This window comes from Stegodyphus dumicola, chromosome 2 (genome assembly GCF_044657685.1).
Source record: "Stegodyphus dumicola isolate Sdum_Otavi_A_Nest chromosome 2, ASM4465768v1".
In the NCBI taxonomy this organism is placed as follows: Eukaryota; Metazoa; Arthropoda; class Arachnida; order Araneae; family Eresidae; genus Stegodyphus; species Stegodyphus dumicola.
In genome coordinates, this window is record NC_140769.1 from 98,607,984 (window position 1) to 98,634,475 (window position 26,492).

A 26,492-nucleotide genomic window follows, 5' to 3' on the forward strand; every position below is an offset into this window, starting at 1 on the left:
AGCAATTTTTACCTATAGGTAATTCTACCTAATAAAATATAATCCAGAATTTCGTATTACAGAGCTGCCTATTTGTTGGAACCCCAAATTAGATTTTGCTTACAAACGATCAACAAAAAATTACATTTAATATCTGTAGCTATATAACACATGGTAATTCCTGAAGTTATATACTGCACGCATCAGAATTTTTATTATTGCAAAGAAGAGAAAACATTATTTAAGAGATTTAGAGTGCAGTTAAAACAGACTAACTTGTTCAATATATCTTGTACTTCATTCTATTAAAATTATCATAGTCATAAAAAAGTCATATGTCTATTCATGTTAAGAAAAAGAGTACTAGTCCAATTCAGAAGTCAAACAACAAAATAACAACAGATAAGATAAGAAAGCTTTCTTATCTTATCTAATCATTATTTCCTATCTCGTTCATTTGTGGTTTTGCAGCTGAGGATGATGGTTCGGTAAAACCATCGAAACTAGTCCTGCGAAAATTTTGAAAATATAACGCTGATTTTTGTTGTTTGACTTCTGAATTAGTATTTGTTCGGCGTGTTATTGTGTCTTAAGTACTAGTCCAGTTGATAAAAGTATTAGAAAATTAAAAATTTATCAAAATTACCAGATCAAATGCAAAACTATTATAAATAGTAAGTCTGCTTACTCAAGTAGTAGTAACAAATAAACTATTTATAAGATCTCAGTCGCCACTCAGAGAGTATAGTGGTTAGGGGAGCCTACTATGGTACCGAAGGGCTTGTGTTCGAATCACGGAGAAGGCATAGGTATTGTAAATGTATAGTGTCTTTGCAGCATGTGGGCACTCTGAAACACCTTGGCGGAAAAATCAAGAGAACAGCTATAAAATTTCACGCAACTGGAATGATTTTGTAGTTAACAACGTGAAGGCATATCCACAATCTTTATTAGAAATAATGATGTGTGTCGTCCCCCCTGATCTAAATGCGAACTTTACAGTTAGTTTCCATGCTGTGAATTAAAATATCCAGAAGGTTTGTGGTAACAAAATGTGTTAAACGATGGACAGGGACGAGCACCGAAGAGCTAGATTGCGGTTTCAGAGATGAAAAGTTGATATCCCCCTGGTGTGCAAAAATTAAGGACGATACGGTTTTTTCAATATAACTTTGTACAAAAACTTTCCAAATCAACACATTTAATACCGTAAGATCTTCAATACGTAAGGACATGAATAATGTATGCAACACTTACTAAAAGAGAAATCAGAGGGATAAAAAGAAGCTTTATTGAAAAGGTAGCATGAAGCGCAATGCGACTGAAGGCCGAAACATCCCTGTGATGGGTATCCAGCAAGAAACATCCGGTCTTTAATAGGGATATGATCTCCCCTGACTGCTAGGCAGGTTTCACAGCGTCTGCCCATGCTGAGAATGAGGGTGTCAATGAGTTGTTGAGGCATTGCTGCCCATTCGTCTTGCAGCGGCAATCGAAGCTCCGGAATCCTTACTGGTGGTAAGGAATGAGCTGCCAAGCGTCTGCCTAGAAAATCCCATACATGCTCGATGGGATTGAGATCCGGAGATCGTGCCGGACAATCCATACATTCAATATCCTCACTCTCTAAGAGCTGTTCGGCAGCTACTGTGCGATGACATGGTGCATTGTCTTCCATGATAAGGAACTGCGGACCCATAGCGGCTCTAAAAAGACGCACATATGGAAGAAGAATCTCGTTACAATAACGGGTCCCGTTGACTGAACTTGCGTCGAAGATGTGAAGGTCTGTACGACTATCAAGCATGATGCCTCCCCAAACGACAACACCGCCACCTCCATACCTTTCCCTTTCAATGATGTTCGAGGGATGATTTCTTCTTCTCCGCTCTCTCCAGATGAGTATGCGATGAGAATCGCTACTCAGACTGAATCTGCTCTCATCTGTAAAGAGTACTCGTCCACATTCATTGTCTCTCCAATTCCGGTGTTCCCGGCACCACATAGAACGCCTTCTCCGATGGGCAGACGTTAGAGGTACACACCGTACAGGGCGTCGTGCAAACAGACCACCACCGTGCAGTCTTCTGGCCACGGTAAAACGCGATATCGGTCGTCCCGTCGCCTGTGTCGTGTGTCTAGCGATTTCTCCCGCTGTCTGCCGCCTGTTTCTTCTGGCCTGTAAAGCAATATACCGGTCATCTGCGGGTGTGGTTCCTCGTGGACGACCTCTACTAAACCCCCGGATAGCTGTTCCTGTAGTTTGAAATTGTCTCCAAAGTCGTGAAACGATGCTGTGAGCAATTCCGAACTCTGCAGCCACACTTGTCACACTGCGGCCTTCCTCCAACTTCCCAATGATTCGACCTCGGGTAAAAGCATCCAGATGCCGTCTAACAGATTGATTATTCGCCATTTCTCGCTGAGGCAGCAACTCGGTGTGATTTTAACTGCTATACGGCGTGCAATCTCTTTGCCAGAAATACTGATCTTACACCGACAACATGCTTTATACTACTCAGACACTCCATTACGTCTACCTGCATATCTGCGCATGTGCTACCGTACATTACCTTACTTAATCTCCTGATTGGTCTTTCTGTCCGCTCTGCCTCTTCATTCAGCTGATATGCTAATTTTTCCAATTCGTCCTTAATTTTTGCACACCATTGTCCTATCGCACCCCACAGCTATTCTGTCGGCCTTAAATGCGGAGAATATGTGAATATCCACTAGATTCCCCCACTATCAATATGAGATGATCGGTCACTAGACCAGTACGATGCACACCAGCAACCATTACCAACGACGATGAATCTGGCATGAACTTTTAGATTTCGTGGTTTTAGCCACTGAGCAGCTAGTCAGCTTTCAGTTGCTATAAATAGTGCAGAATATAATATAGGAAAGAGACTCTTTTCAGCTGTGTGCAAGAACTAAGTTGGAATAAAATAATTAAAATTTAAGGATATATCAACTTCTAGATATCCCACAAAACGCATTCTAAAAATACATTTTTGTATTTTGTTACGAAAGACTTAGGAAAATATCTTTAGAAGATGATAGAGTGGTATTCTGCAACTTTTGTTATGTTACCATTAGAATGTGTAAAAAAATATTTTCCACCCATAATATTAAAGATTTATACTAATTTTTAGTTCTGATGATCAATGTTCTTTCAATACTTGACAATTAATTCACTCTTTAAGAGCTGATTTCTTAATGATGAGCAGTTTCAGAATGAGAAAGAGACAGAGAATTTCATAAGCACAAGCAAGAGCTCCACAGATGCATCCCTTGGGCTGGTAAGTTTCACAAACGTGACATTTTCACACAAACAGCAAATTTTTCCGCTATCTTAATTAGCAGAAACGAATCTCGGGCACAGAACGCTTAGATATCGCTCGAAATACAGCAAATTCAGGACATGGAAGAAATTATTTTCTGTCTCACTGTCGTGTTCCTGAATTTTGCTCCAAAGTTTTAAGGCATTTTTAACATGCCCTGCTGATAAATATAATTTAATTTAAGCCTCAATTTATGAATTTATTCCTTTATAGAAATATTATTTTAATATTTTACAAGGCTGACAAAAGCATAAAAATTTGAGGGAGATAATGTACACCTTCTCTTTTGCTCATCTGAAAGAATACAGAACGTAGGAGATTGTAATTTTATATGTTAATTGATCAGAATTTTAAGTTATAAGGTTAAGCGCAAAGATGAGAAATATTTTAGCTGGAGAGTTCTCCCGCCTGTAAAAATTTTTTATTAAAGTTCTCCCCCCCCCAACTAAGCCTTTCGCTTAGATCGGTATGGTTCGAGACCAAAGTGAAGGATAGCTCGACTTACCAGAAAGAAATTTAGACACATATACACTAATTACCTTGCACCCCTAGCTGATTAGAAAAGCACACAAAAATTGTTCAGATATTCAGTTATTTCTATAAGTGCTTTGTTTTTAGTGTAATTATACATTACACTAAAAACGAATTTTGCAACTAGAGCTCATCAGCTGTTCATACCTTGCGTAGTCTTTGCTGGACGAAGAGGAGCAGAGCAATTTTCTACTAGTTCTCAAAGTTATTAGTAGACCTACGGTTCCATTTTAAGAAAGAAATCAAATAAGGTAGACTCTTACACTAACAAAGTATTGAGGATGTGACAATTTCAAAACGAACATAGTTTATTAGAAAAGTAACGATATTTACATATTTATGAATTTATGTTTCGTAAAGTTTATAGATGCAACGTGCCAGCAGTGACCCTTTTTCATTTCCCCACTCAGTGAACATATGCACAACACATATACCCCTTTCACCTATTTTATTTCTTCCAAATAAACGCTTCTGCAACTTTGATGATTACAGCGGCAATAAAACTTCCTGCTGTATTTTGATAGTCTCCACGGATGTTTCAAGTTGAAACAACGTTATTGTCTCTGAGGGGTAACATTTATTATACGCGCAGAATATGTGCACTTTATGTGCTTGTGATGTTAAAAGCAGGGATGTTGCTCTTTTTTACGGATTATTTGTACTTTCTGTACTTTCTTGCCGAAAGTACAACCTTTCTTTCGCTTTAAAAATTTGTCCATATATGTTTTATAATATGAGATTAATGCAATTACTTTAGTGTTAATTTCATTCACGTTCCGGTTTTGACATCATGCGGACAATATTTTGTATTCTTTAAGAGAAATTCTTATGCAACTGATCTCTAAGAGAAATTAAGCATTAAAATTGAAATGATCAGCAGAGCCAGATTTAGACTTGATAATGCCCTAAGCTATTTGAGATATGAAGCCCTTTATAAGTCCGTTGTAGTATATTTTAATACTTTTTATACTATATTTTAATTTTTTTGGGTAAGCTATAGCTATAGCTTGTGTAGCTTATACGTAATTCCGGGCCTGGTGATCAGAATTCTTTTTGCAATGTAACAAATGTTCCATACTTATTAGTGAGAATAACATTTCTCATTGTAAAAGACAGAATTATTTATAAAATATCATGTTTAGGTAAATTTTGGTAACATCTGATGACTGTTTTGTCCGGAAAGCCAGAGTCGACCGATATAACATGAATTGATATATATAAACGGGATACAATTCGTTAAAAACAGAATAAAATAATCATATACAGTAAGTTGGTATACATTTTGAAGGTATTACATTGCGCTTAACTAGCGTGATTTGAACTGAAAATCTGTTGTTCCAAGTATTAATTACCTATGCAATAACAACTCTCGGCAGCCCAAACGGTATAGTGGTTAGGAGAGCCGACTGCAATACCGGAGAGTCCGGTTTCGAATTCTGGACAATGTATAGACGTAAATTGTCTGTGTGTTCAATAGGAGGTAACATATTGGCCGCCTATTAGGTGCCTCCATAATATAATGACCTCAACTTCTGACCTTTGTAATGGGGAAAGCCTGGCTAGAAATGGCTAGTGTCCGGCATTAAAAAATAATAAAAAAAAAAAAAAAAAACTCTCGACATCCGGAGATGGTAGTTTGAGGTAAATGAACAATCATGGTGCACAGCTTTTCGATGATTATTCGGTCCAATTACGCTTTTGATGTTGAACTAGCTCATTTTGGCAGAATTTTGTATTTAATAAAATAGCATATCTTTTCATGAAGTTGTATGTATCTTTTAAGTTGCTATTACTATCTCTAGTTATATCTCATATTAACATTTACGTTCTCTACCAAATGATTTCCCTATTAACAGAAACGTACCTAAAATTCTATTAATTTAGAAAGCAAATTTTTGTTATCAGTTCTTGGAAGTTAGCAGTTAAATTCGACAGATATTTATTTGAAAAATCCACTCCAATCTTAAGTTATTTCTTGTATAATTTTGCATCTCAAAATGTGTTTTCATTAGTTATAGTTTTTCGGTTTATTTGATTTCAACAAAGAACATTAGGGCTATCTGCCTAAGGGAAGGGATAAATTTGTGAAAGACTTTCTACGGGAAATTGACTCTCATCCAAGTTACACAGGAGAACAGTACTGTTATGACAGAAGAAAATGCCCATGCAGAAAGCCTGTTCGACTGAAATAGAATACATATCGAATTACCAGTGTTCAGCGACTTTACCGCTCTGTGACTGGTACACCTTTTATTATTTATAAGAGTTCACTTGCCGAAACTCTAGGACAGCTTTCGCAATTTAGAAAGTTCAGTTGACGAAAAAAACGTATCGTGAATGTCACCGAAGTAAAGTTGCAATTGGATGAAAATTTTATAAATGATGTGGCGCAGAGAAATTTTCTTACTAAATTTATATTTATTTTCTGTGTTTGTATTTTACATATTAAAAATTTATTAATTTTTAAGCATGATTAATTTTCTTCATTTTTTGCCCTAATCTCTTTTCCCCCTTTTGTTTTGGTTATTAATCTATCTCGAACATAAGAAGGAAATTTAGTAACAAACCTACTTTTCTATTAGAAGAACATTTATAACCTATAAAAGTATGATAAAGAAAGCTATACACTTATGACGAAATTTATTAAAATATGAAAAAGAAAACTAACCCAGTAATCGTGATTTAAATGTCATAAACGGAAATTATCCGCTTTAACATAAAATACTTCATTGCAGCTAGGAGCATCAAGAATTTCATTTAAAAAATTATGTTATGTTGAGGGACTGTATCCGTACAAGAATAATACTACAAAAATTCCATAATAATACTAAAAACATTCTAATGTGGACACTGTTTGACTTCCTTGTACGGAATGTCCTGTATGACTTCCTTGTACTGTGTGACTTTCCTTGCTATTAAATTATGCACATTTTTTGCTGCACTTAAAATTTTTCCTTCAAAGTAAGGATTCCAAACAAAGCAAGGATTTTGATATTTTTATGGTTACGTACTAGAAAATATTTAGCCTGGTAGTAGCTGAATCACACTTCTTTGGCACCAGCTCTTAACAGATCAATAAATCACTCTATCGATTTCCTTGCGTAAACAAGGCTCAAGCGTTGCCAATTCAAACTCATTAAATCCCAGCCGTACATTTCATTCAAATTCTTTCTAATCTGCATTCTGGTGAAGGCTGACGGAAGAATACAGACAACAGAAAAGAATTATTATATAAATAACTGATTATTGAAAATAAAGCTTTACAACTGGTTGTTGGATTTTTGGCTAATTTTCTGTTTTTTAAATAATTTAGAAAATATTCAAATGCTGTTAAAGGAAATTAACATTGAACAAAACTTCAGAGTGAAGTTTATTGCTGAATATTAAAGGTACAGAGAAAACGTTTAACACATAATTCGAATCCGTAAGATTGTAAAGTTATTAGGTTTTTTGGAAGCAAGAGACATGAAAAATGAGCAATGTCCTCGCGGGAACTCGAACCTGAACTTCCCGAATACGAGCCGAGTGTATTAGCGTTACATCTCGAATCCATGCAGAAAGGAGGAATAAAATACCTTATATACTCTCCCTTTTTAAAGGACGACTGGAAATTAGGTGACCCAGTCACCTAATCCTGGTGGTGAAGAATCATCATCCACCATCTTTTTTTTTTCAGGTGCCAGTGTAGGTAGGTAGGTAACGGGGAGCACGGGCACTGTCCCTTTACCATAATGGTTAATCGGTATTGCACCGTGCCCACCACTGTCTAGAGCCAATGTGTAGGAGCCACATTTGCGCCCAGCACCAAAAGCCGAGGCCCAACGCTCGGACCATCCAGAGGACAGTCAAACTGACCAAAAGCGCCCTCCACACAACGCTCACCCAACCGTCCAGGCATTAGTACATATGATAGCAAATACTGAGATTCTCTGACGATTATAATACAATGTGAAGAGACATTAGGTTATTTTGTAGCAGGATACATGAAAAATGAGCAGTATCCTCTCCGGGACTCGAACTTAGACCTCTCGAATACTCGCCGAGTGTGCTACCGTTACACCATGAAGGCATGCAGAAAGAAGGGAGAAAATACCGTATAAAATACTGACGTACATGTAATTTCAGGATCATAATAGATAACTATGCTGATCGCACTTCTGTATGTGAAAGCAGATATGTTTATGCACTCACGATTTTATTTATAATACAGCAAAATTTAGATTTTCAGTTTGCTAAATATTTTATTTTTACAGTTTTTCCAGATAATTTGTTTCATTTTTGAGTATGGAAGACAAAAGGTCCATGAAATCTGTTGGTATGATATTTAAATACATTGTCATATAAGCCGTCATACTCTATAAGAAATACATAAACCATGACAAGGAAACTTGTTAAGTAATGTTATTTTCTTTGTTATTTCTGGAAGGTAATTATTTTCTCAGAACAACAGTATGGTAAGCCTTATCGAAAAAGTTTCCCCAAAGGATTCAAAATCTCGTCAGGAGTCAAAAGTTATTAAAAATAATTCAATAGTTACTAAAACAAATATTAGTCTCTAAAAAGAAAAATTGTTTTAACCTTTTAACTGTCATGCCCGAGGTTATCTCGGGCACAGCACTGGTGTTCAAAAATGTCACGCCCGAGTATTTCTCGGGGTAATTTTTTTTTTTTTTTTTTTTTTTTTTTTTTTTTTTTTTTTTTTTGAGTGCATCGTATTGTCATACCCGAATACATATCGGGAGATGTTTATTTCGGCTACATTTGGTTTTTCCAATAAAAAAATTGGACAATTTGTGTACCCAAATCATCAAAATAACTTGACAGTTAAAGGGTTAAAGGAAAAAGCCTTTTTCAGGGAACTGAGAGAAAATATCTAAATCTTGGTTTAACCAAATTGAAATAAAAATTTTGTATTTTTTAATGTCTTTGAAAATTATTTTTGTCAGTCCGCATCAAATAAAACACGAACTCCCTCAACATCTTTTAATAAAATAAGAACCAAAGCGCTGCTGAAAATCGGAAATCGTCGTCAAATGAATATCCACTTTTTTGTCGCCCCTCTGCTGAAAGATTCGAGAACCATTTAGGATTCGGATTCGTAAAAATTTAGGAATCGCCCCTCCTCTCGATTACTTTGTATAGACTTTTTAAGAAGTCGACGGTAACATTGATGCGACGGAACCTTTCTCTCGTAGGACAGAAATTGCCGAATTTGAATTGCGGCCCACCAGAGGTCTAGAGGTAAAGTTGCCGAGCACTAGTAATTCTGTTCGGTGTTTGACTCCCGGCGAAAGGTGCATGGGCATTTTCGTGGTTTTCATGTGTAATGTGTATACAAGCCGGTTTCGGTCAGAAAGTCTTCTACGAAGACATCCTTCCTCTTACGCAGATAGCTCTCGACTGCTTTGCCATAATCAAATAAATCAAACCAAACCGAATTTCGATTATGTAAATCTTTCTTAACATAGAGAGCTACAAGGGGACGAAGGTTTAATGAAAAGGAAGTAATGTAAAAAAAATGTTACTGTTTACATATTCAAAATAATGTCATTTACGGTTTGAAAATTCTCAGTGAATATCTACGTAGATACATTATGCAATTCACAGCGTAAAAAATCTTAACATATATTTTATGAAAATATTTGCTTGTAGAAAATTAAATTCAAATATTTAAAGAAGTATCGAAAATGAATTTCTAAGATTTCTAGATAAAGAAACGCGCCTTCCTATTATATAAGAAATAAGTAATATTTATTTTCTTGAATTAAGACTGACTACTGAAACCACGTACTATTTTCAGAAATTATTTTACAAATATATGCTCGCATTTCAATTGCGATGTAGTTCTAATGCATTGTAACCAACCAGCATTGCATTAATAATAACCCAGAATAACCTTTCTGTCATAAACGCTCTAGAAGACATTTTCCTTAGATCATTTCCCCTCTGGCGTAATGTTTGCAAGGAATTACAATAGAAACTGTCTACGTTTATCTTAGAAATCACTGAAATGTAAGGGCGAAAGGAATCAAGTAGTACCATTTCTCGAGGAATGATTTACCAATGAACATGTGTCTAGTCCGATGCATGGCTGATAAGAAACGTTATTAGATTAAGTTAAAGTGAAACTTTCACTATATTTGCTTTCCACTTAAAAGAGAGAACGTTTCTCTTCAATTCTGTTACTTTGCCTTTTCAAAATAACTCAGGAAATTGAATTTGAAATTTCTGGTTGTTAAGAAATTTTGCTTGAACGATCTGCTGTACATACAGATACATAGAGCAGAGCTTTCATTTAAAAACCTTTGATTATGTTGGAGGGTTTATATTTATTTTAACTAACATTTATTTTAAGCTATGCTATCTTTCCTGTCAAGAATTTACTTTCCCCTAGAATTGCGAATGCCAGAGTATGTAAATCGTAGTAGAACGCGCAGAGTATTCAAATTTTAGAAGAAGTAATTGAGTTTAAATAGAAGGGAAACGAGATTGTAAGTATGCTTCTTGAATCACGAGCGTGAAGGTTGCTTGGTAGAAAGTTTAAGAACCGCGCGTTTCGGCCTGTGTGCCTACTTCGGCAGTTAGTTGAATCTTTCAACTTCTTAATCAGAAAGTTTGCTGAATCTCAGCTGTATCGTAGAACGCAGTTAAGTTAGTCACTATTATAGAGCCTCGTAGGTAGTGACTTCGTTATTTATACATCCTGTCATTTATTTTTAGTTGTACTTTTCTATTTTTGTTACACCGCTGGGTCGGCGTAGTTTGTGAGCGTCAAGTGAACGCAACTGTAATTTCTAAAGGGAATTAAACCCTTCTTACGAGTTGGTGTACTTTACAGTTCATAGCAGTCACTACTACTGTTGCTGACAAGTTGGGGCCTCCCAACATCATAATGTAATGTTAATTTAGTTAAATTATAAGATATTTTAACTTTTAAATAGCCTAATTAGAAACCATATTCTTAAAATTAAATTACTAAAGCGGAAAAGTATTTTATGAACACAGTTACTCAATAACATTTAAGTTACCTTTTTAAAAATTATAGGAGAGATATAAAAATATGGTAAAGACAGGTACGTATAATAATTAGAAAATATAAATTCCTAAAAGAAATATTTTAATTCAGAATGAGAGGGGTTTTAAATTCTCATTTACGGAAACGCTAAGTTCCACAAACTGTTTAAATTAAATCCGTTTATCTGATCAATGAAGTTGTCGTCTTCGAACCTTTTTTTAGGCCAAAATAGTTATTAGTCTCAAAACGCAATTTTAATGCGTTGTTTGAAATTTCATTCGACTCTGTTGTCCTCTTGCAAAATGTTAAGATATTTATTTTTCAAACTGAATCTGTCTGTTATTGATTAACAAACAAATCTATTCAAAAGCGATAAATGCAGCTCGTAAGAATATTATTTTTTTACTTTTTAATCTCAATAATTTAAACAAAAATGCCTTACATTCATGCTCTATATCTAAATTAAAATATTAAATATTTTTAGAGAATAAAGTTTTACATATTTTAACTTCTCAGACGTATAGAATATGTATAACTTCCCCATGTGTTTCGCTGTCCTACCTGTTTCATCTCTATTGATAATCTCTTTTGATAAAACATACACTGACGAGCAAAAATGTTATGATCATCACCACATTTTTCAATGAACTCGTCTGAATGACGTAGAGGGCACGTGATTAAATGGAAATGGTATTTAAATGCTGCTGGAGAAGGCAAGGAATCCTAACAGCGTAACAAACATGATAATGAAACTGTAAAGAGCATCGGGAATTATTACTACTTGGTGAACCAACGTTTTAAGAGACCACAAACGACAGACCATAATGAAAAATGGTGATAAGTGTAAATAATGCATATATTGTCTTTTCTATTTTAATTCAATTTTCTACTTATTGCATTTACTCCTGGCAAAGCAGGATAGAAACTTGCATCCTTCAAAGTGGGTATAAACTTTGATTTATAATATGTATGTGCACTCAGAAACTCTATTCTCCAATTATTCGAAAGAATGAACAGTTGCTTCAAAGCACCACCCACTTCTTTTACTGCATGCTTAACATTACGATATCCATCACAATACAATGCAGTTCCAAGTGCAAGTGTTTCGGAACACACTTGAGCGGACACTGTTGGATATGGGACTGCGCAGCAGACGTTCACTCGTGTGCCTCTGTTGGCCAAGCGTCATTCTCAGCTACGCCTACAGTGGATCAGGGAACATTGAGACAGGACCATGCATAAGAGGAATACAGTTGCTAACAACTGCTTCCCCCTGTACAACAGGTTATACACTGGCTGGTGGTTGCGGTATTATACTTTTCGGGACGTTCTCATGAACGATCTGGAACCTTGGTACAGCAAAATTGGCGCTAGACAATGGCTCAGCTGACAGCACCATACAATGCAAGTCCAAGTGCAAATGTTTCGGAATACACAGTTCAGCGGACACTGTTGGATATGGGATTGCGCAGCAGACGTCCCACTCCCATAGTTATATAGCGTTACGATATAGGAATCCCATAGTTATATAGCGTTACGATATAGGAATGTTTTGCGTAGAATGTATACACGTTATTTCCCTTGGTTACAAAATGCACATTTTTCGCAACTTTTTTCACTTTAATTTCGTCCTTGTTCTTACAATGCGATGGAACTCTTTCTTACACAATTTCTATTTGATGAGAAATATATTTAATCGACACTTCTTTTCGTCGCATTCTCGTCTTCTTTTATCTGTATTGTCAAGTTTTATTCATCCGAAGGCTGCTTGTTTAAATCATGCCCGGGTATTGAAATGATATTACTGGTATATAAACAGGAATAAGTGGTTCTTTTAATGATAGAAAGTTAGTCTAAATTCCAGTTAAATATTTATTGAAATTTAATAGCAAAATACAAACCCAAATATATCAGATTGTGTGCTCTGAATTTGGTGTCAATATTCTAACTCTAATACAAGGTGGCACAGAATGACGGGAATTTTTCTAATGCATTGTGGCAGCCATGAGCAGGTGACAGTACTGCGAGACAGTGACCTCAAGCAAGTAATCACGGATCAGTGGAACGGGCAACAGACACAAATTCTAATTACTCACAAATCAAACAAAATCCTAATGAAGTCATGAGTCATTATTTTTTTCAAATGAACAGGGGATCACAACTGTCAATGCGAATCGTTACGTGGAGATGTTACAATCTTTCGTTACACCTGAACTGAACAATTTTCTACACGTTCAAGAAACCTGGTTTCAAAGGATGGAGCGACATCATCCACTCTACAACTATCAATGGAAGCTGCGCGAGAATTGTTTGGTAACTGGGTGATCTCAAGATTCGGTAACGATCTATTTTCTTGTAAGGATATCTCAAGAGTAAAGTTTGCACTACTCGACCAAGAACTCTGGATGAGTTAAAACAAAGAATTCATGATGAAATTCCAGATGAGATGTTGCAGCAGTCAATAAGGAATCTCAACAGCAGATCTCAAGAATGCATTTGTACAGGAGCACGCCATCTAAAGGACGTAATTTTTGTTATTTTTAAAAAATGATAAATTCCATTTCTTAAATGGCACATTTGAAGGTTTCAATTACTATGAATAAAATGTTTTCCTTCCATTTCTCTTAGTTTCATTAGATTGTTAAAAAGTTCCCGTTTTTTTTTTTTTTTTTTTTTTTTTTTTTTTTTTTTGTGTGTGTGTGTGTGTGTGTGTGTGTCACCCTGTATCTCAGATTTACTGGAAATTTCTGGATCATATGCAGTTGCGCATATAATTGTTTGTTATGTTACCATTCTTTTGCCACAAGTAATATCTGTTCCCAGTTGTTCCCAGTTTAAGTACCCTCGTCGTCGATTCTGAAAGACCGAGGCTTGTTTTCTGCAAAATTGATAATTATCAAAAATAATAATATTTAATATAATAACAAATAAAATAACGCATATAACTACTTAAACTATTTCCACCATGTTACTCTTTCTAGATTTGAAGTGAATGATTCTAGATTTGATTCTTCTAGATTTGAAAGAATTTGAAGGAAGATTTGAATTAATTCTTCGTCGCACTTTGTCATACTGTTGCTTTACTCTGCCCAAATAGTCGTAATAATTACAATTTTATATAGCATTCAAACAGGTTATGCTGTATTCAACAGCAGCAATCTCTGTTATGTTCTATTAATTCTTTCAGCAATCATTATTATGTTCTATTAATTCTTTAGCAATCACTATTATGTTCATTGTAAGTCACATTCTATATGAGTTTAATCATGATCACCAAATACTTTGCCCAAAAGAATATTCATCATTAAAAAATTTCAAACCTTCTCAACCAGCTTTCGACCATATGGGCCATATGAGATTATATGAGCCAATAATTTTAGTTATAAATTGAATTCATTAAATTGTGACAACAGATACATAAAGTTTAGCTGTTTGGTTATCTTCTCCTAAATGAAGCATTTAAATATACATTAAAGCCAGCTTCAACATAAATTATTGATTCAGAACTGACTTCATCTATCAAAATATTTATCTACGCGCTACTTAATAATTTCGTTCATTAGTGTGAATATTTATCAAGCGAGCTGAATGGATTTTAAGCGAATAAGACTTAAATATGTATTTATTCATTCAAATTAAGGCGTAATCTCTACTCGAAGCTGATAACGTTTACGCCGATTCCTCAAAGAATCGATAAAATTATGCTTTGCTTCTAGTAAGAAGCTGGAATACTTTTTATGGTTACTCTAAATCCTGAATTACACACTCTGTATCAAAAATAATCCTTGCATTTAGAAATGCTTTTCTAACATGATGGAATTTTACACGAGCAACGACTAGATGAAAACTAAATGATTGACCACTTCAACGTTTTTAAAAACTCGCCGATTTAAAAACTGTCGTCAAGCGTTACAACGTTATAAACAGGCAGGGATAAATGTGTTCTGGATCGTTATCCCAAAAGACACTCGTTACTTCGTGTTTTCCACCACATCTCAGAACGCAGTTAAAGGCGAGGGTTATTTGGACAGTGGGCCTGTGCCAAGATAGCACAAAGGTAAGTTCACTTACAAAGACGGAAATCGGGAATGTACTTCGGATCCCTTTCAGCTGGTACTGCAATGGAACTACTATTCATTTAAACGCGTGCTTTAGAGAATCGTATTTGCTAATTTTCAGATAAGAAACTAGGAAACACAAAAGAAATTTTTCTCTTGAGCAAGGAGATGAGTATTCAGTTTTTTATATATGATCTTGGCAACTGGTAAAAGCAGGGAAGAAATACTGCTCAGTTTCAGGTATAGAAATTTATCTTTGAAAGCAAACGAATTCGGTAGGACGGGGAAGCGGTTAAAACCCGAAAGTAATCAATGCATTTATTCAGCAAAAGTAAACACAAACATAATTTTACACCATAGCCTTGTCATGCTTACATTTTATTGTAAATGTTTAGCGCGTATAGCTAACAAATGTTTTAATTCATGGTTTAAATCCCGGCGAGCGCAGAAGTGTTTCGAACGTTTCTAACCTCAGAAAAGGACACAAACCGTTACAAGAGATTCCAACTATCGTTTACAATATTTGTAATGATAATCACCTTCAGTTTACATTATTTTTTGTAATGCTTCCCTTTACATTTACTTTCTGGAGCACAAGATTTGTCATAATTTGATATTTTTTAGATTTGTTTCTGCTACTATTTGCTTTATTTAAAAAAAACTTTTCTAATTACTATGTCTGAAAGTTCTGATTTAGAGACATAGTGTTTGCTCTTTATACCTTTTTTGTGTCAAGAATTCCTATTAATTCAATGTTAAATTTTTAAAAAATTTTTAACATAAATTATTGTATACAACTTCTTTAACACATCATATTAACTTCATCATACAACTTCTTTAACACATCATATATTTCAGCTATGCATGAACATTTTCAATTGGGTGTTTACTTTGGAACACTTTTAGTTGTCAAGTATGAAGCAGAAAATATTTGGGAATATCCTTTTTTACATTTGTAAAAGAATATTAGGAAAAGGGATTTGTAAAGGAATTCACTGTGTAAAAAATATAGTTGGAGAAAGGACTACGTTCTGTTACATAATATATAAAAAATATTAAGCACTGAATGTGAATTCATCGACAACCGGAATTAAACTAAAATTTCGTTTTATGTATTTTGCATTATTCTAACATTCTTTTATTATTTTATTATTCTTTTATTATTATTCTTTGCGTTATTCTAACTTCTTTACTCAGAATTCTTTACTCAGAATATGAAGTTTATGGCGATCCGCATGAAGATTAGAAATTTTATGTATGTATTCTATTCTGGTTGCAATGTAAAAGCTGGGCTAAACAGTCGAAACGTTTTAAGAGGTGGGAGACGATATGCTCTAATGCAACAATAGTAATAACTTCACCCAAATCTCAACTTGAGATTACAAATTTCGTAATTTAACAAGAGGTGTCAAGAATCTCATCAATCTACAGATACGTCTATCACTAAACCCCTCGATTTCAGATGGATCATTAACCAGTTCTTAGTCGCTTCTCGCATAACGTCGGCCTACTAGCGTCCGAGTGTTAAAGTCGCTGAACAGTCGTAGTTCGGTCCGGGATTCGAATCATGGCGAACGGGCAGGCTGAATGGGTGTTTTTGTGGTTTTCCCCCCATGTGTAACGTGTATATGAGCAATTTCCCTTGAAAAGTCCTCCACGAAAGTGTCCATCTCCTTAGGCAGATAGCCCTCTAGTGTTTTAGATAATTAAATAAACGAAACCAAATCTTATACAGTGTTCAATCAACAACGATTTTAGAGGACTTGAAACATTACAAAAAACGTGAAAGGAAATGACTGATTGGTGTCCGCCGAAAACATCGCGAACGGAAATGTCCCGGAGAACACAACGCAAGAAGAAAACGTCGTGATACAAAACATCATGAGAGAAATGAAAGCAAAGAGAAAACATCGTAGTTCTAAAGCATCGCGGTACAAAATATCGTCGTCGAAACTAAAGCGGTTCAAAAACATCGTCGTCGAAACTAAAGCGGTTCAAAAACATCGTCGTCGAAAATATCGTGGTAAAAAATAAAGTACCTACAAATCGTTGCATGGCGATAACATCGCACACATGCGTTTTTCAAGTTTTAAAAGCTGTAAATGCATTTTTGCATAATTATTTGGAAGCACAAGAAGGAAAGTTGGATATTTTTATTTTTATATTTCATATTTTTGAGTGAACTAATAAATTTTTGCTGAAAACGTAACAAGGAAACTTAAGCATTTAAAAATTGTAAATGAGTAGAAAATTATTGCAATTTATAGCATTGAGTAGAATTTTCAATATACATAGTTAATTAACAAAGGTCATTAATAAACTAAACCTTTTTATAAAGTTTTACTCATAACGTTTCATGAAAAATACAGCTTATAATGTTTAGAAAAAGGAAGATAAATAACTGCATGAGGTTACCTCTATAAAAATTGCTTAGTTAATTATCAGATTACTTTCTTTCATGTTGTTAATCTGATATTGTACGGGGCAAAAATTATGTCTTGTTTTGTTTCCGTTTATTCTTAAAGTTCCGTTAACATTTCTTGCGCTTCCAAATCTTTAAGCGAATATGCATTTAACAACTTTTAAAACCTGAAAAACGCATTTGTGCGATATTATCGTTATGTGACGATTTTATAGGTACTTTATTTTTTACCACAAAAATTTCGACGACTATGTTTTTAAACTGCGAAGATTTTGAACCGCTGTAGTTTCGACGACGATATTTTGTACCACGATGTTTTAGGACTGCGATGTTTTCTCTTTGCTTTCTTTTCTCCCATGATGTTTTGTATCACGAGGTTTTCTCCTTGCATTGTTTTCACTGCGACGTTTTCGTCCGCGATGTTTTCGGCCGTAACCGACTGATTAAGTTTGAAAAATATACTAGATAGAAGGCTCTGAAATCCTGTACTAGAAAGGACAATTGCGAAAACTGTTTTGTTAATAAGAACGCTGTTTCAGATAATGAAGGCAATTAATTATGTTTAACTTTTGAAAAACCACCTATCATATCCTTACTGCCTCCATATAAATAGTACATGACTGTCAATTTATGTTGGTGACATTATTCTTAATGTCATTAATTATTAATAAGCTTTTCATTGATCATTAAAAAATATCACAGTTTAATTGTACAGTTGTCCACGATTTAGAACTCTGAAAACCAACCCATGAAACCAAAACCACCAATCACCACAAGCTCATGCTTTCCTCTGATATTTTAGTCGTTGAGTTCTTACATATTTCTAATTTTGATAGAGAGCTGCACTTTTGCTTATGCTTAGTAAACAGCTAATTAAAAATCAAATATTTTATCATCGTATTATACAGTAAAGAGGTATTCATTCGGGAAACTCTGCGAGAGAATTTTATCATAACGTCCTGCCTTAACAGAAGGTGAACAAAAGGTCTTAATGCTGAGTACGATAGCAACAGCGCTTCATTTCTATTTAGGATAGAATCTTTTCTTAAAATTGGCAAGAATATAATATAAACGATTTAGAAAAAAATTTTTGTAGGTGAATACTAAATCGGAATGAATGTTTTTATCTGCATTTCTTAATACAGTATTCATTTTTCCATGTTACGTATGATTATTCTCAGTCCTGGCCCTGTAGAAATTTCGAGATGATAACGACCAGAATTTTTTATCTTTCAAGAGAAATACCTTTTTCGAACAGCAAATCATTCTTTCAAATTCCAAATATTTTAGCTTTATTACTGCTCTGTTTTTACGTTGCACTCTATGTTGTACATAAAAGCCTTCTGGCAATTTTATCATTACACTTCTAGATTCACGATTCTGCGTTATCATGCTGGAAATAACAAATGCTGTAGAGTCATTACGTTATTTTGAAGCAAACCGATATGAAAAATGAGAAATGCCCTCGCCGGGGCTCGAATTTGGAACTCTCAATATGCACCGAGTGTACTACCATTACACCACAAAGGCAGGCAGAAATGATGGAAAAAATACTTTATATACTCCCCCTTTTAAAGGGAGACTAGGGATTAGGGGACACAGTCGCCAACTCCTGGTGGTGAAGAATCATTGTCCACCACCTTTTTGTTCGGGCGCCACTGTAGAGTCATTGATGTTATTCTGAAATAGAAGACATGAAAATGAGCAATGCACTAGCAGGCACTTGAACCTAGACCTCTCGAATACGTTCCGAATGTGCTACCGTGACACCATGAACGAATGCAGAAAGGAAGGGGGAATACATTATAATGCCATCCTTTTGCGTTGCCGGGTAAATTACTTCGGTTATATTTTTGCTCGTAATAATTATTCCGGTTTCATTTCTCGCGGTTTAAAGCTCTTAAAATACGTAGTTTGTATAAATATGCTATGCTGTTGTAAATTCTGTAGTCAACAAGATAATCTTAGCTCTTGGTTAAATTATCTGAATAAAGGTAAAGCACAGGAGGGAGGTCGAGGAGAGGCCTGCTTTCGTGGAGGGCTTTGTAAGGGTAACTGGCTCTGTTCACGTCACACGGGGGGGGGAGGACAACAAAAGCTGACCATTCAGCTCCCCGTTCGTCTGGAATAAAACACAGGTCAAACTCCCAACACTAAACGGTTTTAATCACCTGGCAACTGGTGAGGCAGTTCTGCGCTAGATGTGAGAAACAGAAATATTTTTATGTACCAACATAAGATAAAAATTCACCTTTTACTTCATAGTATTATTAATTTTCTATTTTTACTGTTTGATTAACGTTTACATTATTGACATAATTGACGAAAGGCATTTCTATCGCATGTTGATTTAAGGAGATCACTTTGAGTAAACAGGCCAGAGATATCTGAATCTTTATTTAGATAAACATCAGCTTATACGAGCAAGGCAAATAGTAATACAAGGAGAGAAACAACAGAGACAAGACGAGTTCTCTTTAACATGTGAGGAATATCACATATCAAAATTATTTGCACAGCAAAGCTGGAAGCAGTAAACATTGAATAAGACGCTCAAGAGCGTAAATGCTAAACTGAACTAATTAACTTATGGCAACTGCAATCTCTTATTTATTTTTTCAATGGAAAGCATATATCGAAATTCGGAGAAAAATCGGCCCCAATGTTTTGAAAAGTAATTTTTCAGAAATGTTTTTAAAATATCGTCAAGTTGGCAAGGAATTACCAAATCTCACAAATGGGGCTGCAACAGTTTTCACAAAAGCATACTTGAGGGGTTTCTGGCCATATTTTCTGTTCTATCTTTCCAACTGAAATGACAACTGGCTTGAAATTAGAAGATCTGCAACGAAGAAACATGATATAAACACATAAAAACACAAGAAATGGCCACAGACGCAAAATTAGAGTATACTGAAGAAATATAAAAGTTTCATGCAAAACGTAAAACAGAAAGATAAAATAATACAGAAATAGTAACAATGAGTTAGAAATATAAACACTACGCAAGACAAAACTACATGAAAACTAAATTATGAAAAATAAAACAAATATTTTCAAAAACTTATATATAATATATTGCTAGATATCAGCATTCTATTTACATTTGCGCAGGACTGAAAAGGGGATAACATAAAAGTGAATTCAAAACTGGATAGTTCAAAACTGAGTAGAAACTGGATAGGTTCTATAATCTAAAACATAATTCAAAACTGGCTAACTACTTTGTGAGGAAGCTAAATCAGCAGAGCTCACTGCTTCAACGTCACTGCTTCTCGGAGTTCCTTCAGTGTATCTAGTTCGGGAATTGTGGAAGGAATCCCAGAGTACGCAGTTTAGCGTTACTTATAGTTTTGACATAAAGTCCATATGACTGTTCCCCGGATTGTTTTCTCAAGATAAATGGGTTATGTCTAACATTATGTCCAAAGTGCAAGAAAAGTGTCCTTGAACTAAAGAGCCCTATAGTGATAACTACTTATGTTTATGATAGACAAAGGACTCATTATCTTTATTCATGTATAAGGACTCGTGTATAAGGATTCATATATCCCCCTCTCTAAAGCTACGGGATTTACATCTTACGTTTTCGCACATTCTGTGAATTTCAGGCACGCAATTCGCTACGAATATGTTAGGTATAATCTCTGCAGGAATAATCTCTATCTCTCACCAGTGCCCTATTGTCAGAATCATATAAAAAAGCTAATACCGTATATTCCGGCTTATTACGCGAAACTATAATTACAAACTACATTTTTTTTATTTTTAGATATATTCACTGTATAACGCGCGCTGTTTGCTTTACGACAAAACCTGAAAGATACATGGGCGAGGTTGTTATCCTTCGAAGTCGTTCATTCGAAGATTTTTCTCAGGTTTTCGAACAATGGTATACTGAATTAACAAGCGATAAGGGGAACAGTATGTATATGGAGGAGATGCTTGAGTGAATAAATAATTCTGCAAAGAGGGTAGGTTGTATTCAATTGAGGTGTGCACAAGGATGTTATTCTAGGGTTTCGAGGAAAGTGGCAAATAATTTCGTATGCAAGTATCCTTCTGACACGAATGAAATCGCAAAATTAGGACTCAGCTGTTTTCTCTTTTTGTAGTCTTTGAAACCGTGATTTTGACGTGAAGGCTTCAGCAAATCGCATTTGATTGAGCTGAAATACAATTTGTCTAGTATTCCTTTTAGTAGTAAGTATGGCTCCTGCCAAACGAAATAACCACAGTGCTGATTTCAAATGCAAAGTTGTTCAGTTTGCGAAAGGAAATGGAAATCGAGTCGCAGCAGGGATGCTTGGCATCGGTTACATACGTGAGTAGAAGAAAAACGATATCAAAATAATTAATGAGCTACAGAATGAATGTGATTTGCGAAAAGGCGTAACGAAATGCCCTATCCTAGATGACAGAGTTGCAAAATGGGTCCTATAAAATTGCCAGAATCGCTAGTAACAGCATCTAGATACGCTTAGAAATCAAATTTTTGTATGTTCGTCTCTTCTTTATTTTTATATCCGTCATAGCCGTAAATTTCGATCTCATTTCTTGTATCCAAAGTTGTTTTCGTATCCGCGTTATACTCCGGAATATGCTGTAATAATCATAAAATAATGCAACAGCATACATTTTCTAATTCTTTATAAGAATTCCCTTTCTTTTCATTTGAATGGTAATGCTATTTTTGCTGATATTTTAACGTTACTTCTTGAATTCCATTTTAGGATCCAAAAACAAACATGGAAACCAATACTCTTGTTTTAAAATTAAATTGAGTTTCGAACTGGATTCATCTCGAGCTAACACGGTTTGATTTGCATGGCGTCTGGAATAGCACAGTCATTTTACGTTTAACTCTTCACGACCTGGGGGAGTGCAATGTCCATATGCCTGTAAGTCATGAGGAACTGTTATCAATATTTTATGGCACATAATATACTACTGCAATCTACTAACAATTGCTAGAGCCTTCTGCATAATAAAATGCAAATTGTGGTAGGAGCATCTAAAAGACCCAAACCTAACAGAAATGATAGTTAATTCGTTTTAAGATGTAAATTTTGATTTAAAGAATAAGGTGCAATGTTAAATATTTCAGTTATATTTTTATTGAAGTCCAACGTGTTTCGTTAAAATAAATGTAATTTTTATCTCAACAGGACGCATACGGTTATTTCCAGTTCTCGTCTTTTACCCCCAAAATTAATTGGGTTGAAGCCCGGAAAAGAAATGGACAGCAGGGTGAAATTCGAGATTTTTCGGAGACTTTAATGACTCTAGGAAATTACTTTTTGCTCTTTATGCAAAGTATTCATCTTCATTGCTTTCTAAATGATGTGACTGCAGGGAAATCTTTCGCTTGGATAATTAAAATGAACTTTTTAGGAAAAGCAACGAAGCAAAAATGGATAAAAAAAGCAGTATTTTATTTATTTTAAAAATAAATAAAATACTGCTTATTTATTTTAAAAATAAATAAATACTTGTTTAATATTATTTTAAAAATAAATAAAATGCTGATTTTTCCTTTCGTTGCCAAGATAGAATGAAAAAGTTCACTGTAAAATTCAAATTTCGGAAATATTTAATTTTGTTTCAGAAGGATTCACTTGTCGCTATTCGAGCCTTTTTTTTTCCTTAATTTTTATTACATTTTAAAGTATTTTTATTTCAGATGTATGTCTTATTTCTAAACTCCACAGTTAAATATAGTTCTTAGATTTTGCTATAAATTCATAAACATATACAAATGAAATACAATGTGCAGTCTTTTATAAGTGAATCTCCGAGTGTGGAAATGAATCTATAAAATGCAAAAAAAGTTGGTCATTGATATGATATGAAATAAAATCGAAGACATAAATTTTAATCATATTAAATCTCAAACGAAATAAGATAGTTTTATGATGTAATAAAATTTATCCTCACTTAACACTGCTATCATTTATCAGATGTCCAGGCGTAAAACTGCATATGAAAGACAAGTAATATTACTCCACATGAATTATACCCAGAATACCCAGAGATCTTCATGGCTTTATCATAATTAATTATTTGCATTCTTTCAGCCTGGTTTTACCTTATAGCTTTTATAAACTAACCTCTGTTTATGCCTTTATATTAATATAAAAGAAACCTTCTGACTTTATTACCATAATTGAAGCCATAATCTCTGGAGTTCAGTAATTTAAGCAGCTTGGCCATTGGTCGGTCCGGTGACGTATGATGTTATGTTACAGAAAATGAAATTATTTCAGGAATAAAGAGTTTTAAGTTACTGCTAAAACCTGTGCAACAAAAGGACTAATTTAAGTCACACATCGAAAAAGCGCGTTAGAGTCAAGTAACAAACATTTTTCAAAAATTTCATTTCTTGTTTTAATCGCAAGCAGGTTCTCTGCTCATATAAAAATATCAGTCCTGTTTAACTTGTAATGATGCCGGACAAGTGAAATTAAGCGCCTCTTTAATAAAGAATTTACAGAAAATAACTCATTAGTATGGTGATTATTACTTTCTTAATTTTTTTTTTTTTTTTTTTTTTTTTTTTTTTTTTTTTTTTATGTTTACAACAGTATTTGCACACTTCAGTGCTCTAATACGCATTTCTATGATTCTAAAGCGCTGTCGATTTTAAGACACACCCTTAATTTGAATCCACTGGCATAGAAAAGGCTTTGGTTCTAATAAAATGAAATAATTAAATAAAACTGTAAAACAGGTCTAGAAAATATTTCTTAATAGTGGACATTGATTTATCAACAAAAATAGCATCTTTAATTTAGTGACTGAAAACGTTTATTATTTCAAAATAATTAATAATGAAAAAAAAAATGTTTAATTCTAACATGCTATCAATTCTAAGAGGCACTTCGTATTCCTCGTGGTATAATTGGGAAAAAGACGGATTTTACATTCGATGATAGATCCGCATCAGAAATTAAGGCCACTTTCAATTGTTACCCTAGAAATTAAATGAAATACTATCAAATGTTTTCTAGATCAATTGTTAACCTAGAAATTAAAAATAAAATTTCCTTATTTTCTTTTTTTTTTATTTGCATCTAAACGTAATTACATTTATGTATAATTTTAAAATGCAATTAAGACTAAACCTTATTTTATTGCATATGCTTATTCTTATACTTATTATTACATATATTAATACATTTAATATACTTATTATTGCATATGTTATACATTAATATACTTCTTATTACATATTCGTCTTATTATATGTCATACTACTTATTATTATTAAATATAATTAAAAGCGAAACTATACATTTTTATTGGTTTATAATTTTCTAGTTCGGAATAATTAAGAATAAGTACATATGTAGTTGCAGAAGAGTTAAGTTTAATTTTTCAGTGGCTAAATGTGCTAGCTTATTTCCCGTTTCTATAAATTTCAGCTTCATATGCATTCATTATTTGCATCTCCCTTTAACAGAGTAATTTTAAGTAGAAAACAACGAAAAAATGGCCAATATTAAGCAAGTAATGCATTTTAAATACTCTTCTAAACAAGGAGATCAAACTCCTAGGATATCTTATTTTTGCAGGAAATGAAAAAGAAAAAGAATGATTTTTGCAAAATACGTATTTTTTCGATGCATTTTTACTGATTTAATTCTATGAGGCTATCAATGCGTAAATGGTGATTTGATAACATTACACTTACGAAATGTACAGGCGCGGTGAGATAGCTTCCCCGCACCGCAAAGAAGGTTAGGATTGCCATAAAATGGCAAGAAAAGGCAGGGTTGCCACATTTGGCAAGAAATCGCCCATTTGGCGATATTTGGCGACAAAATTGGCGATATACCATGGACGGATGGAAAACCTTCTGGAACGAATTTTTACCGATTTAGCCCAGAATGTTCTCGAACACAAGCCGAAAGCTATATAAACCCTGCTAGTCCGCAGTCAGTTAGTGTGTGCCTTGTCTAGTGAGCTGATAGTCAGTCATTGAGCGAGTGTCTCGAATTCTAGCGCCGAGTTGGTCGTCGAGTGCATCAAAGAGTCTGTTAGTGTATCGCGATTAGTGCATAGTCGAGAGAGTGTGTTAAACTCCGGGAACGACTGAACCAAAGAGTCGGGAGCTGTGCTTTGTGTGTCGTGGAGTGCATCGCGAAGCGTGGAGAGTCTCGAGAGTATGTGTAGTTCCGAGAACGACCAAACAGTCTCAGGAGCTTTACTCTGGTCCTTTGCGGTGAAGATGTCTCGACCGTTATAGCCTGATAGTGTGAAGGCTGTGTCGCTGCTTGTGCCAGCGTGTTTATAGTGGATCTTCGACGACTGTAAAAGTTTTTTGGAGGCTGTCTTGACAATTGGACCGTCTTGATATTGGTAAATAAAGTGTGTTTCGATACGTCATCAAGTGATGACGTTATTCACTCCAAATCCACACGAACCCCGCGCGAACATGAAAGAAGAAAATAACGTAACAACTGGTGTCAGAAGAAAAACGCAACAATACATTCTTTTAATCAATCCTGTAAACCACCACTTTTCTTTCGAATCACGAATATGAAATTTGCAGACTGTTTTATATATCACGAGTCTGTGTAGAGAAAAAATAATATTTCAAGTAAATATACTTACGGTCTTAGAAAACTTCAAACGGCAAAACTAATTTAATCACTTTCTTACTTTACAAATTTAAAATATAAATATTTTTTCAGGCCATCGAGTACTGAGTAAATCAATATATATATACATATATATATATATCATCTTATTTCTGAATAAATATATCGTAAAATCTCTTGAAAAAAATATGTGTCCATTTTATTAAACCCGGCATAGACTAAAAGATTCTGCGGTTCATATCTGTTTCAATATCTGTCTGGTAATGAAAAAATACTGAGATGAAATTCACAAAAGTCATTTTCTTTCTTTCATTTTTTTTGTATTTGTGCAAGAAGCATCTTTTCCAAGAGAAAGAAATGAATTTCATTTCGTGATAGCAGCATGAAATTGAAACAAAAGGTAGTAAAACATTTTCTATATCCAAACAAGAAAATAAAACAGTAGAGTTTAATTTTGAAATGTTTTAACTTAGTTCACTCTCCTCATCGAAAATATTGAGAATTCACACAATAAAAGTTTTTTTTGTTTGTTTTTGT

The 26,492-nt window shown here is 34.4% G+C and overlaps 1 protein-coding gene and 1 long non-coding RNA gene across 2 annotated transcripts in view; one reads left to right on the forward strand and one right to left on the reverse strand.

The window, feature by feature from the left end:
* LOC118202425 (putative G protein-coupled receptor AH9.1) overlaps nucleotides 1–26,492 on the forward strand; it is a 191,517-nt gene that overhangs the window by 47,296 nt on the left and 117,729 nt on the right. The window lies entirely within an intron of this gene.
* The window catches only part of LOC118187313 (uncharacterized), a 160,598-nt gene continuing 153,842 nt past the window's right edge, over nucleotides 19,737–26,492 (reverse strand). The window contains exon 3 of the long non-coding RNA XR_015039510.1: nucleotides 19,737–20,194. This is a non-coding gene — a long non-coding RNA (uncharacterized LOC118187313). The remainder of the gene's footprint in view (nucleotides 20,195–26,492) is intronic.